The sequence below is a fragment of the Solea solea genome, chromosome 1, assembly GCF_958295425.1.
Source record: "Solea solea chromosome 1, fSolSol10.1, whole genome shotgun sequence".
NCBI lineage: Eukaryota > Metazoa > Chordata > Actinopteri > Pleuronectiformes > Soleidae > Solea > Solea solea.
The window spans coordinates 36159232-36172075 of record NC_081134.1 but is presented as its reverse complement, the minus strand read 5'-3'; the positions used below and the strand labels follow the sequence as shown (position 1 = coordinate 36172075).

Below are 12844 nucleotides of genomic sequence, written 5' to 3'. Positions count from 1 at the left end.
CAAAAAACATGGGTGACAGATTTTAATTCTGGCTTTTATAACAACCCAAAATATCATTGCTTTATATTGTTCATAATAAAACTAATTGCTAATTGCTTCAATAATTAAACACTAAAAACATTACTCCCCATTTTGCTTGATTGTTACCTATAGGCCTGTATACAACCTAATAACATCAAAACAGACATTTTTAGCAGTTGCTATAGCCTTAAATCTGCTTTGAGATTTTTGATGACTCATCCTATGCATGGGGCCGAATACCAATAAGGCAGTGTCTGATTATTTTCTTGCTCCGCCCCCTCCAGTTCCATCCATCACCTCCATTATGTAGATTTCTCTGCGTTTCTCCAGCCTCTCTATCTCTCTCGCTCTCCTCAGCAGCTCCCCCAGCTTCACACACACGGGTCAAACATATATGGCCTCATTCCAGAAATTTCATAATCATCATTCACTTCCTCCGAAACCCCCGCTCTCTGCTTCCTTTTTGGTTAAGACTGCAAATATCAGAGACGAGTATGTGCTCCACGACAGAGAGTAGGCCATATCAAGGTATCTTTGAACTAGTCTAGTCTTGGAATTATATATAGATACAACAGCTACTAAATTCACATTTTGCCACTGGCTTTCTTAGTCTACCTTGGAATCAGTGTTGCACTTTTTTGTCACCTCATTGTCCCAGACTCCTCCCCCATTTTATAAATGCTGGAGCCGTCTTTCTCCACCAATTGAAGTGCGGTGTGAGCGATTGAAAAGCTCGTCTCACCAAACACCTCACACAGATATAAGATATAGCCATCTACAACATCCCTTGTTCAATTAATACCAAACCATCTCAGCCTTGCCTCTTTTACTTTATTTCCAACCCGTTTCAACTTGATCCTTAAATCAACCAAATATTAAAACTAAAAATTAAACAAAAACACTTGCTGAAAGTATGACTTTGACTGGTTTTCAGTGTTTGAAGCTGCTCTCCCCTCTTTGCAGTGCTGTACCAGACCGTACCAACTTTCTTTCACCTCTGGTAAAAAAGTCAGCGAAGTGTAAGAGCCCAAATGGCAGAGAACGTGTTGCTAAAAATTAATTGAAGCAAACGAGTTGTGCTTAGAAATTAGCTCTGAAATCGTATTAGCAACAATGGTTTCCCTTCAGCCTTTAAGTCTTCTGTTTTCTCAGAATCACAGTTAGAAATCATACTCCGCCAAAGTCTCTATGGCAGCAGCTATCAAAGACGCGATAAGCCTCCCCGCTGCCGGAGCGCAATCATATCAACGACCTTGTTGACAGCGGACGACTTCAAGGTGTGTTCCACTGAAGTGCGATGAATGACAAAGGATGTAGGAGAATGTAGGAGCTAGACAGAACTGGAATGAACACAGACATCACCCTTGAAATGAAACCCTGAAATTGAGACACACTCTTTGTTTGCAGTGCCAAAACTGCTTATTAATGCACAAAATGTTAATTACACACCATGAGCCGTTCCACAACACTGAGGACACTGCAAGTGGTGTATTGACGCTGATAAAAGGAGACGACTGCTGGCAGTAGCGTGGTGTTCTTGAAGATTGTTTTCTCAGTAAACCTAGACCCCACCACTGTGGAGGAGGCAGGGCCAGCTTCTCAGGCATAAAGTTACTAAACCCTGGGATCCTGGGCAAGAACCATGGGAACCAGCTCATCTACCTGAGTTCAAGTCTGTAATAATACCGTTAGGATAACAACAACAACGATCAGAAGAAAACAATAATCCAACTGTAAACGTCCAAGTTGGCACGTAGATATAAACCCACATCCAGAGCCAAATCATCTAAATGCTTTGTCTGTGGTCAGGTACAATCAGTCAGTCTGTCAAAAGACTGAATAAAAAGGAACTGATTGTTCCTTGTGTAACAACTGAAATGCCCCAAAAGGACATGGATGAGTGCTGACAGTGCAGAAGGAAGTGAGGGCAAGATGCTCTGTATTTCTCCTGGAAGAAGTTCATCATGCCTCCGCAGAACAGGGATCATTCATAAACCTTTTCCTGGGTGAACTTGAAGTAGGGATGAGCCGATATGACTCTTAGTATCAGTATCTGTCCGACACTTATCAAAACCACTTGATCAGATATGACCAGATGTAGAATCAGCAACAGCATTTTAGCTGAGTAATGTTGTGTGTAATGATGATTATTTCTTCTCTGTGGGAGCAGAATATTTGTTACACAGTTGGGGGATAAAGTCTCTGTGGTTTGGTGGTAAATGCATTAGCACAAATGTGTTGTTGATAGCTTCAGAGGTTTGGCGGAAATGACTTCTGATATCGGAATCAGACAAGAAAGTGTGACATCGAGCCTTACCGCCTTTCAAAGCCCTCATTTGGGATTTTCCCACTGGTGGCAAATGCATAGGAATACAGAGATACTCAAAATGATTAACTCACAATAAAAGAGAAGGTATCACTCTGTAACATTGTGTAATAGTCACAGTCGGAATGGAAGAAGTATAAAAACAGGAAGAAGGTAACCGCTACTGACCGACTTTTAAAAATAAGAAACATGGACATCATTCTGGTATCTATAAAGTCAAATCTTTGTACGAGTTAAGTAAAAGTCATGTGTGCAAAACTGCTACTAACCTATATTCCTCTAATCTAAAGGATCCAATATTGTACAAAAATGGCAAATGTGTTGGTGCTCTTTGACTCACTTAATCTATTTTCAGAACATGATTCAGATGTATTTCCTCCACTGGTATCTTCAGGTTGATCATATTAATTGGTTTCACCTCAAATTAATCGGAATATGAGACACATGTGTCAGAGGTAGGTTATAGATTATATCAGAGAAGGTTTTTCCATCATATACATTTGTTGGTTTCTCATCAAAAAAATAAAATATACATATATGCGAGTATGTTGTCCCATATTGATAAAAATGACCTGGTCTGCAGTAATTTCCTGCTTCCATTCAAAATGAAAAAAGGGACTTTTTTGTGTACTTTCAAGTTGAGTCAAACTTTTTTTTGGCTTACACACGTCATAATGATAGTAAATCTAGGAACATAGTGCAGAGGCGATAGAAAGACGACACAAGGACACCAGACTTCATTTGTAGGCTGCTGGCTTTTTCTCCTGCTGCTTCATTCTGACGTTAGTCTAGCATTTTAATTTGAGAGTCCTCTTTTCACAGAGTTTGAGTTTTCAAAATGTCCAGGAATGACAAAGCATTGTCAGAATTTTTAATTATAAATGCAGACCATGTGAAACAAATTTTTTTTTTCCTCATTTCATCTCATGTGAAGCTTTGGGTAAAAAAAATAAAGACAAAGTTAAAAATGTCCCCTCAAATTGACTGGATAGATGTTATGAGACAGACTTATAATACAAGCCGGCCTGCATCTAAAACCCACTGGTCTTCTAGCTAGGACGTGCCAGCTCGGCACAGCTATAATTGGTAAGTTTGGCAAGTCAGTGATCTACAAACTCAATAAAAAAAAGGTATAATTAAAGTACAGTTTAATAACATAAAAACTGACATTAAAAAAAAAAGTGTCCTGTCTAGGTCAAAAATGTCCAAACCTCAACCGGCAGAGATGCCTGTATTTATGAATGTAGGACAATGACAGAGAAGAAAGGCACAGTTTAAGGTTTCATTAGAGAACTGGGTTTCAAAGAAAAAGACTGCGAGTGATTCATCGGTTTTTGTTTTCATTATTCAAAGAGACAAAAGTGATGGCTGTCCCAAGAAGTGTGGAGATAATCTATTAATCTATATCTAAACACAATAACACACAGGAACATTCTGACCACTGCTACAAACGTGCAAAATGAACACTGTTATCACATGCTGAAGATATGTGCAAGAGCTGCAAATACATCAAATAATTGTGTCCTTGTGTTCTGATGCAGATTTAACTGGTTCACTCAGAGTCAACGATAGCATTGACAGAGCCATCAGTTCCTGAAAAGTGGTCTTTACGGGCTCTAATTTCAGAGTGGAGAGCACATTGTCCTGCTAAAACTCAAATGTTTACAGGATTTCTGTTGCTGTGTGACCTGTGGAACTCAGCAGGATTTGTTTACACCTCTATTTGCTATGGCTACAGACCCTGAATAGTGCAAGGTTGACTAAACTCCATTGTAAAGAAAGAGTCACACTAACTAAGGAAGAGTCTTGTTGAGTTTGAATTAGTCCTGACCTGTTAAATAGTAGCTCTGGTGGTCTGGGGTAAAAAGAATGAATTAATTGGACAATAAATTAACAAAAAAAAACTAAAAATAAAATAACAATGTAAAGTGATAAATGAGATCATCTGAAAAAACGATAACCGATCAAGAAATGCATGACTGTACCATACCTTTGAGTGCTTACTGCAGAGAAGCCACCGCAGACATTGTAGGGCAATCCTGAACTCTGCTGTGAAGAACGACCCCGGGGCTGGTCAGAGTGCAGGACAAAAACAAACAGAGGGAGAAAAGAGAGACAAAAGAAGCCAGAGTTAGAGATGTGGAGCGTGCGCACCGGCTGAGCATGTGGAGTCCAGCCTCTCGTCGAGCAGAGTGCTCTTTCACACCAACATGCACCGACTGATAACAGCAGCCTTCCTCCTCAGGATTAAATTTCCTCCTCCAGCCTGCTGACGAGCAACCATGTGACTCCAGGACCCATTCAACACTGAGTCAGTGGCCGCTGCCCAGACACACAAATCTGTCTCTGTCTACCTTACTCACACACACACACACACACACACACAGACAGGTTTTTATACCTTAGTGAGGACACATCATTGACATAATGCATTCGCTTACCCTAACCTTAACTAACACAATTAAATACCCAACTTTAAACCTTACTCTAACCTGAACCTAATTCCAACCCTAAAATCAGGTCTGAACCCTGAAGAAGCCCTTTAAAATCATTGAGAACAGACGAAATGTCCCCACAAAGATAGATTTGTATGTTTTGTGGACCTCACAAAGAGATAAATACACACAGTGTGCAAGCGTATTGAGGAAAATCAACCCCAATGATCAATAATTGCCTCTAACAAAGCATATCTGTTGCTGTGACTCAGGGCAGAATGTTACTAGTTTGACTCTAAAAGAGTTCAATTATATTAAATACTAAATAAATAATAAAAATGACTTGGACATTTCCATGTAAAAATATTTCTACTCCAACCTTGGTGTCTCAGGGTGGCAACAGCATGCAAGGTTAGTGGACTGCAAATGTAAATAAAATTTACAAGGTTTATTGAATGCATCCTATAGCCACTCCTGAGCTCAATAAGCCAGGTTTTTAAAAGAAAATCATTATCATGTTTTTATAGTGTTACAGGGAGGGGGAGTTATGCTTAAAAACGGCTCCTGAGCATCATCGAGCCTTATTTTAGACACGCCTAAAAATCTAACCAGAAGACTGGAGAGAAACTGTCACAAATGTCATTTCCATGTTCTCAGCCATTATTTTCTATAATACATCATGTGTGAAGAAAAACTATATTTACTTCACAGGAGCTCATTAAAACCTAACCGGCACACATCATATGCTACCAACTGAAAACATCTGCACAAATATTACACAGTAAATAATTTTAAATATGTTATTCTAATGAAAATGAGATTATGTAAAAATGACCATTCCCTCTCATATCGCAATCGCAGTCAAAATAATAATCGCAGTTAGATATTTATTCAAAATCGTTCAGCCCTACTGGGAGGAGAATAAGTTTCGTGAAAATAAAAAATGGTTTTACAAAATATTTCACTTTGAAGTCACACATCTGAGCTGTGGTAATCAATCCGTCTGGTAAGATTGACAAGTTAAACTGACATTTCTAGAGACGCACTGCTGCCAAATCCATTCAACCATCCAAACTTTCAAGTTCCACTGTGTGACAATTAATGACACCTAATGGTGGCACTGCAGATGCTCACCCCTTCTTTTCCCAAGTGCATTTTCACAACAGAAAATATAGAAATACTTTCACAAGATCCCACTCTCTCTCTCTCTCTCTCTGACGTTTCTTCTTTCTTCTCAATTTGTTTATGCACTGGATTAAAAGTGGGCAAAGCCTTTCTCCTCCGTTTGCATAATAAGCTTCCGTTTCAAAATGCACGTCTGCTTAAGCTGCAGTTGAGCCATGTCGGCACAAGATGGCAACCTCCATAAAACAAAGTACATAAAAATGGTTTATTCTAAGGCTACAAAAGCCAATTTCTCTTTTATACACTCAATAGTTTTTTTTACATGTTTGCCAATAAACCCTTACTAATGTTACACACTGGACCTTTCAGGGATAAACTGAAAGATGCAGGGTTCAACCTGGACACGGCATCAGTCCATCATACAGAGACAAACAACCGTGATTCACACTCAAAAAATTCAGACATTTAATTTAAGGTCTCCAATTAAAGAACCCCAGTCTGTGTGTATTTGAGCTGTGGGAGACAAGCCACGCACATCACAGGCAGAACACGCAAACTCCACTCACAAAGATCCAGACCTATGGGGGTTTGAAGTGGGAAAATAAGAACCTTGTATTTTTAAAAACAGGTTAAATCGGGCAATAAAGTTGCATGATTCTTTACCCACATGATGATTACACACCGTGTTTCCTCATGTGGAAACAGTCTGTCAATTCCAATTTAATGTAGTGACACAACTTCCTGTTGCGACACAAGACAATAAGTGACGCATCTGTTAAAGGGGAGAGTGCGACAAGTCTAATTTTTATTACCGCATACAAGCCAGTGATCATTTCAAATCACACAGTCCAGACAGTCATTGTGGACTTTCTTTTAGATTGAAATTCACCACCAGGCAGCTCCTGAGCATCTCTCACGATGAGAACAAGAAACTGATCTTGTGAAGTAGGCAATGCCACTGCGGTTACCACGGCAACATACATCACAAAACACACGTTGCTGGATGTGTTTATAAATCTACATCAGGATGTTTATTCACATTCGTGTTCTCCATTCGTGAAATGAGCAGGAAAGCAATAACGTGTCTTCAATTATTAACCGTGAGTGACTTTAAGAGGAACTGTGGATTGTCAAACATCTCTAAGCAGCTGAGAATGATGTCCATTAGGTCCACTAGGTTTAAACAAAAACGTGTTGCAGTTCACCTGGATTTTCTGCTCACCCTGGCATGATATCGTCAACGTTTGCACAGGTTCCTGCTGTATTTGGCTGGGGAAATAAATACTAATCAAGTCCTGGAAAAATCAACACTATTACACAGTTAATCCCACCTAAAGTCATACAAGTTACTGGAATAATTGTGTTTCGCAGCGAACAAAGAACAGTCCCGTGATCTAAACAAGTTGCTAAATAAGTTCTGCATTCCACATCAGCTTACGCGAGCCTTAGGGCTATAGAAATGCCCAATCCCTGCAGGAGTGTGTGTGGGAGATATAACCGTTTGTCCCCTGGGAAGTGGGATCACTATGGAGTCACATGCAAGTCTTGTGGGGAAAAGAAACACAGTAAAAGGCAGCTAAAAATTGAAGTCCACTTCATAGTCTGGGGCTTTCCTCAATCCCAACACTGTGTTGATAATCTGCAGCGATAAACTATATAAAGAAGGATGACTTCATGCACGCACGGACGATTGCCACCTTCTTCTAAGCCATGACCAACACACGATACGCTTGTTTACCCAGCACAGAGACACTGTCCTCGCTCGTCCTTGCCGAGACTTAAATTTAAACTTTTTCTTGGATGAAGGTGATGAAATTAAATACACAGAATGTCATTTCTGCCACTAGGGGTCTCTCATTAAAAAAAAAAAAAAAAGTTTGATGAGATAAGGAAGCAGTGTGGGATCATGGGAATTGTAGACTGTAAACACCGTTTTTCACTCTAGGCCAATGTTGAATGTTGAATCCCAGAACTTGCTAACGTTACCTAACAAAGTCCAAGTTTCTCCTTGGCGACAACCGAGCGGAAGTTAAGGAGTTGGCTTATATTTTAGCGGAAGTTGTAAATGACACTGTTGTTTTGTCTCGTTTGGTTTCCCTGTGGGTTTGCACTGTAAGGAGAGAGCGTTGGCAGCACAACAGTCCAACAAACACACAACAATAAGCAGTACTAGTGAAAAGGACACACAATAAAAAAAAAAAAAAAGATTAGTAGTACCAAATGTTTCCTTTTTACAGGAAGTTTGTCATTGAAGTTATGAAAAAGCCACCAAACAGATTCCTATGCATATAAAGTGTTGGAAATGTTTTGGCTGATCAAAAAACATTTCGTCGCACAATAACATCCCAACTTCAGTTTTTGTGGCTTTCATCCTAAATGTTAACACAACTCGGAAACTCTCTCTCCAGCTTCCTGTTATTCTTCTCCCCCTTCAAGTCCACAACTAGGCCATATTCTATGACATGAAAAAAAGAAAAACACACAGGAGAAACGGTTTCCATTAAAGAGAATAACATAACAAAAAAAAAGGTGGTAAAAACGGTGTAGCCTAACTTCAATCGTCCAAAAATGGACTGAGAACAACTCACCAGAACTGAGTCCAGTGACGTGACCCCATCAAACCTCCTGTGTATCCTAGTAAAACAAACACTGGCCTCGGGGTCGCTGTATGCCTCGGGGTCGCTGTATGCCTCGGACAGCTGGCCTGTCTGTGGCTCTCTGTATGTTGATAGCTGTGCCTCTGTAGCTTCTGAGTGTTTGGGCCTGAAATAGCTCACGCGTTTCACGTCCTGAGCCTTTCAACCTTTCAAACGTGCAGACATCACAGTCTCCCTCCTCTGCTCGTCACGGCCCAGTGGCCACAGCAGCCTCGGTCAGGGTCTGGCAGAGTCTGGGACTTCAGTACGACTCGATGTGCACGGAGGCACTGGAGCAGGTCCAGTCTCTCACAGCTGACAGCTGCTCTCTGGGTCAATGTATGTCCATCTTTATCTCACTCCTCATTCTTTGGGCTTAGACAGCACCTGTCTCAGGGGTGAGGAGAGACTGAGGAGGACGCTAATATAATGCCTATCCATTATGAAAACATAAACATCTCATCAGTCAAGTATTTTTTTTTTAAACCTTGAAGCAGAGCGACGCACATCTCAAAATAGAAACTTTTTCCACTGGGAAAGTCCTGTCTGTCAAAGTCAAGTTTATAATAAAGAACTGTTTGATATAAAATGAAATGAAGACATGGACAGACTATGACCAAACACGACGTTTCCTCTGCAACCCAAAGTTGGTCATGTTCTTAAAACGTAGATTGCGATTTTGCTCTTGCACAATCCTCAATCACTGTTAAATAAACAACTGTTTCTACAGCAGCCTCAACGGACTTACCATCCAGAGCATGCGTTTCATGTTCTGAAGCACAAGTTTACAATGCAAATGAAGAATGATATCCTTTCTGGTATGTGAAGGACACAGTTGTTCGCCCGATTTGTTTATGAAATGGAAGGGTGTTACAATCAGCAGTCTCACCATTAAATATTACACACTGGAGCTTTAAAACTGGTTTCCTGATGGTCCGCCATTCAAATAAATGTTGATGGTAAAGATTCCACAGTGTCCAGCTATACTGTTATGGACGCAAGTCACGGAAAATCACACAGCTACACCCTGTACAAAAAGTGAGACTTGAATAACTTTTCATTCATTCAGTCTTCAAACACAAGGCAGATGACAGACCCAAGCAAAAGGGCACACTGCTGAGGTGTGCAGAGGAAAAGAGAAGAGTCATTAAGGCAACATTACTAATGCCTAAGTGCCAAAAAAGAACACATTTGTAATGTCTTAACATAGCTGGGACCAAATTAGTTAAAGTTAACTACCACATGGAAATGCAACAGCCACAAACTCAAAGACTAAATCTGAGATAGATAGATAGATAGATAGATGGGTGGATGGATGGATGGATGGATGGATAGATAGGAAAGGGTGGTTTTAAAGTAGAGAAACTGGGCGATCTACAACTATGAAGCCATTCATGTCCCACCTTTGAAGCTGTTATGTCCTCTATTCTCAGGAGGTTTAACAATCAGAAGCGTAACTCATAGGAAGCAAAAGTGATGTGTTAAAACCCATGAGTGCGGATTTAGCTTTGGCCTTAATTGACCAGCATGGTCTCAGGTGACTCCAATGACAGTCATTACAACAGCTAGGGGCACCAACAAAAGAAGTGACGTCAATGACCTCAACAATAAGCCCATTAAAGTTAAATACCTACAACCAAGTCGAGTCTTTGTTCCCTTCAAATAGATCAGCAGTTAGCCAAGGCCTCCTTCTTCTTTATATTTACATTAAAAGGGTGTGTACAATGTTCTGACTGTAAGAAAAACTGATTTTAGCCACTTAACTTAACTTAACAAAAATCCACATCATCTCAAGTCTACGATATCTTAAGGATATGTTCACGTCATTTACAACAGGAAACTGAAGTCTTTAAACCACTCACTCTCCCACACCAAAGTCCACAGAGAAAATCAGTGGTTTTAGCTCGTGGGGACACTGGAGCTGCTGTTCTATTGCTGCCTCGTGTGATCAGTTTGCGTCACTGAGGTAAATCTGAGCGCAGGATTTCAAACAAAGAAGTCACAAAATAACACATTTCAATTTACTGATGACAGCAGCAGTGGATCAACAGCTCCTGTGTGCTGGGACGTAAAATTGCTGATTTACTCTATGGATTTTGCTGTGGGAAAGTGAATGGTTTACAGACCAGTTCTCTGATGGAAAAGTCTGACATAGATTTTATTGCTCTAAAATCAGTTTCAGTCTCTGCTGCCAGCCAAACTATCCCTTTAAAAGCAGATTGTCGTAAAATAATGCAAATAATGTGAATCTTACTGTATTTATGAGAGGAATAAAATATCCAGAGAGCTCCCACAACCAAAACAAAAGGCCCTAACATCTCGTACTGCGCTCAAACACAAATCAGCCTTTTATTAAACTCCTGGGAAACAACACGTTGTGTGATTACACTTCAAGTATAAAGACTGAGTATAAACAGGCATGAGAATTTAGCTTTATAGTCCTGTGGGAACAGCAGTGGTAGACGGGATTGGGGTAAAAAAAGATATTTGAGCCAACATGTTCTTGTAAATGTTTAAAAGAGGACTAAACTTTGCATGTTTCTTTGAGGGAATTGAACTGTACAACTCCATAATATTTAGTAAACAGGTGAAAAATCATGGTGTTTAGGTTTGGATTGTTTTTTTTAGGCTTGATGTGTTTACAGACAAAATAATGGATTTGATTATCTGCAGAGGGGAAGGTAAAACAAACATAAAGCATCAATAGGCCATGATGAAAACAAAGCCTATTATCTACCTTTTCCTTCCTTCTCTTTTGCATGACCAAGCATTTCACAACAGGAATGTGGAGACGCGCTGATTTGACTTCTTTTTTTTTTTTATCTCCGATAACAATAAGTCTATTTCACAAATTCCACTGCAGCAGAGAGAACAAATAACAGTTGAAAGTGGGATTGTAAAAAAAAGAAAATGTAAAAAAGATAAGAGTTTGAGCACCGTAGTGGATCGTGTGACAAAAGAAAGCCAAGCTGCAAATAAATTTCAGATCAGATGTCGTTCAGATATGGAACAAAGTCCGATTCAGTGACTAAAATGTTTCAGATTGCCCTATTCCGAGCACTTCAAGGACATTTCATTGTTTCATTTACATTTAATACGCGCCAGGAAAAGATATTCGCTTTATGCTGTATCACAGCTTTTGTTTCTCCTTGAATAACCTGGAGTGCACAAGGAGACGATACTGGTGACTCAGCAGAGGAGACACATCCTTCCTCCTTCCTGCTAGAGGGTACGAGCCACGTGACAGAGGGACAATTCTGGGGCCACATTTCCCAAACTGGGGGATAATGTGGTAAAGTAATAAATGTATCTTATGAAGTCAATAAACAATTGACTTGTGTGGATAAATAAGCCTAATATTTGTGACAGATTAAAGGTGTGGTTGACCACTTTTCTGATCTGTTCTTTTTCTTTTATTTTGTGTCATGTGGTTCTGCGTGATTAGACAACTTGAAGTCACGCCCCCTGCTTATAGTCCCGCCCCTCCCTTACAATCTGAAGACAGAACTGATCAGAGAGTGTAAAACTGCATCATTGTTTTCAAACACTGACTTGCACTTTTCAAACTATAAGCGGCCCCAGCGGCATTTTCAATCTTCTTAAATGAAAACAGAGTGGTGTGGATGTAAATCCCGATTTATTCTCCATCACTAGACACTTTCCTCTCATGTCGCACAACTTGCGTTGTGAAAAAACGTCATATTTCGCCGCGCAACGTGATTCATATTTACTAGATAATCGTGTAGACTTTTCATCTTTAGCTATCAGACCATAATATATTCTCCGTGTTACTCCGATCACCTCACAATCTTCAAATTCCAAACTACAACCTAATCAAATCCATCTATTCATTAGAATAAGAAAGGACATTGGCACAGGTATGAATACAAATAAAGAAGCTGACAGTATGGAATCATATGATGTAAAGTTCAACCTCAAGATGAAGCATGAAAGGTCCAAAGTGAGGAGAAATTGAATATTCCAAATATAAGTAAGTTTGTATACGTGTATAATCAATTTCAAACAAAAGTGTTTTGTGCTGGCAAGTTTCTACAGCAGTTAGACCAGACAAAGCAGCCAAAATGGATGTTTTGAGTACTGAAGAGGACGATTACTGCAAACAAAGAACACCAACACCCTTTCTGGTAATTAAAGGCCACTTTAGTTTCCTGATGTGTTTAAGAAAAGGAGGGATGAACTTAAACCTGAGACTGAGTAGGAGTCTGGAAAGGGTGAGGTCGGTGGAAACCGTTCCGCTAAATGACATAAAATAATTCTAATTAAAAAACACATTTGTACGG

At 39.8% G+C, this 12844-nt stretch overlaps 1 protein-coding gene across 3 annotated transcripts in view; it reads right to left on the bottom strand.

Annotated features, from left to right (window-relative positions):
• slc4a2b (solute carrier family 4 member 2b) overlaps positions 1-12844 on the bottom strand; it is a 41946-nt gene that overhangs the window by 27479 nt on the left and 1623 nt on the right. The window contains exons 1-2 of one of the 3 annotated variants that reach the window (XM_058630366.1): positions 8496-8759; positions 4338-4417 (exon numbers count right to left, since the gene is read on the bottom strand). The gene's annotated coding sequence lies outside the window, so the exon portion shown is untranslated. Of the gene's footprint in view, positions 1-4337; positions 4627-8495; positions 8760-12844 lie in introns of those variants that run through there. The other 2 variants (XM_058630374.1, XM_058630401.1) reach the window with 2 other exon arrangements.